Source organism: Desmodus rotundus, chromosome 11 (genome assembly GCF_022682495.2).
Source record: "Desmodus rotundus isolate HL8 chromosome 11, HLdesRot8A.1, whole genome shotgun sequence".
Lineage (NCBI taxonomy): Eukaryota > Metazoa > Chordata > Mammalia > Chiroptera > Phyllostomidae > Desmodus > Desmodus rotundus.
Genome location: NC_071397.1, coordinates 3,563,082 through 3,565,600, shown reverse-complemented (window position 1 = coordinate 3,565,600; position 2,519 = coordinate 3,563,082). Strand labels below are relative to the sequence as shown.

The 2,519-nt window shown below is 51.6% G+C and overlaps 1 long non-coding RNA gene across 1 annotated transcript; it reads left to right on the top strand.

Moving 5' to 3' along the window:
• The first annotated feature begins 1,524 nt into the window (after positions 1-1,524).
• LOC128779499 (uncharacterized) lies at positions 1,525-2,519 on the top strand. Its single transcript, XR_008425473.1, has 3 exons — positions 1,525-1,750; positions 1,898-2,077; positions 2,428-2,519. It is a non-coding gene; the product is annotated as an uncharacterized lncRNA (long non-coding RNA).

The following is a 2,519-nucleotide window of genomic DNA, read 5'->3' as shown; positions in this document are numbered from 1 at the left end:
ATGCCTGTCCCTTTTGTTTTGAAGAGGTTTTTAGTGTGATACAGTCCAACTTGTTTATTTTTGCTTTTGTTGTCTATACTCTTGGAGTGACAGCCAAGACAAAAACAAAAACAAAACAAATCCAAAACCAATGTCAAGGAGCTTTTCCCTATGTTTTCTTTAGGGAATTGACGTTTTCAGATCTTATATTTAATTTTAGAATCCATTTCAGTTGACTTTTGTATATGCTGTGAGATAAGGAAGTCATTTCACTCTTCTGCATGTAGATAGCCAGTTTCCCCCACGACACTCATAGAAGAGACCATTTTATCCCCATTGCTTTTTGAAATTTTGTTGAAAGCCTAATGACCACAAATGCATGGATTTTTTTCTGGGATCTCTATGGTATTCCCTTAATCCATATATCTGATTTTAATGCCAGTACCATACTGTTTTGATTACTGTAGCTTTGTGATATATTCTGAATCCAGGAAGTGTTATGCTGCCAGTTTCTTCTTATTATTCAAGGTTGCTTTGGTTATTCAGGTTTTTTTGTGATTTTTTATTGTGATTAAGATTGTTTTTCTATTTCCACGATGAATGCCGTTGGGGTTGTGACAAGGGTTGCATTGAACCTGTGGATCACTTCGGGTGGTGTGCACATCTGACAAGATGCTTCCACCCCCTGGACATGGATGGCTCTCCCTTTATCTCCTCCTGCCCTGATTTCCTTCATCGGTGTTTTATAATTTTCAGAGTACACGTTTTCGTCTCTTTGGCTAAGTTTATCCCTATGTTAGTGTTTTTGTGAATGAGATTGTGTTGTAATAATCTCCTTTCCAGATAGTTCATTGTTAATGTATAGAAACACCACTGATTACTGTATGTTGATTTTGTCTCCTTCAACTTAACTGCATTCATTTATTAGTTTTAACAGTTATTTGTTGAGTCATGGAAGTTTTCTACATATATGAGCAGGTCATCTGTAAGCGAAGATACATTTACTTCTTTCTTTCTCTTGACTGATTGCTCTGGCTACGACTCCCAGAAGTATGTCGAACACAGACAGTGAGGGTGGACCTCCTTGCCTTGTACCAGATCTTGGAAGAAAAGCTTTAGATTTTCTCCGTTGATTATGATGTCAGCTGTGGGCCTTTCCTATGTGGCGTTTCTTGCATGAAGTCACTTCCTCTATTCCTCTTTTGTTCTCAGCAGCCCCTGGATTCACACAGGTGCAAGAGAAGCTCCCAGCCAGAGCCAGTGCCCCAGCTGGTGCTCGAGGCCTCAGCCTTTCTCCTCTGCTGAAAGGTGCTGGCCCAGCAGGTCGTCCCTTTTCCTCTCCTGTCGTTTTTCCTCCCCTATTCCATCGTGTGTGGGCAGGAGAATGACACCCTGACCCTCTGCCCCAGGGAATGGAAGTGACTGATGTCCCTGCTGTTGTGATCCCCAGTGTGACCCCCGTCTGCTCTGGACCCTGGCCGCTCACAGGCTTCGTCCTGTCCGAGACCGGGAACAGCAGGGAAACTGAGGCAGGGCCACTGCTGCTCTGAAGGCTGACGGGCTCCAGGCTCCCCGACACGCCCTCTCTGAACTTCCCTCTCTCTGCCCGGGTCCAGGACACGCCCAGCCTCCCTCCCTTCTCCCCGTCAAGGGGGGTGGCCGCACAGAGCGCTCGCAACTCAGAGGCCGGGCCAGCTCCGTCCAAACGCACAGCAGCAAACCGCTTCCAGCACGCGGGCTCACAGGGACACACCGAGGGCTGCGGATGGAGGTCATTTTACAGCAACAATCCCGAGCCGCACACACACACGCACGGGGTGGGAAGTGAAATTAAGGGGCTTTGTGGGGCTGACTGCAGGGCTGTTCAGACACATTTCTGAACGGAGGGGCCCAAATCCCCTCTTTCCCACATTATTAGCTTCCTGCTGGGCAGAAGTTCCAAGACCGTGTCCCCCCGCAGCTCACGGACAACGAGGAGACTGGACTCTGAGAATCTCTGTCGGGGTTTCCAGGCATAGCTCCTCCAGGGCCGAAGAGAGAGCCCCTGCCCCCCCCCCATTCCCAGGGCAGCTCCCGTCCCTCACCCAGTCCCCCGGCGGTGAGCTTCCTTCTAGAAGAGTCCCGAGAGGGGAGGTCAGGGGTGGGAGGCAGGGTCCATTCCAGGGAGAGAGACTCCGGGGACAGAGCGGAGGAAAGGGCGCTGGGCCCAGCCTGGGGGTCGCTCTCGGGTCTCCCCGGACAGACTCGGGGCCAGGCCTCGGGGACGCGGTGCGACCACGAGCTCTCAGAGTAGGAAGGGCATGGGGCAAAGTCCCGGGCGCCCGGGCCCACCGCTTTGGGTCTCGGCCCGAGGGCGGAGTCTGGGCAGGGAAGCTCCGCGCTGGGTAGTCCCGGGCTCCCTGGTTTCACTTCTGCGCCGCACAACCTGCGCCGGGGCTTACTTCCCAGATACAGGTGACGCGGCCCCACTAGCCTCTCTCATTGGTGGCCGGTGTCTAGAGAAGCCAATCAGCATCTCCGCCGCTCTCTGCTATAAGGTC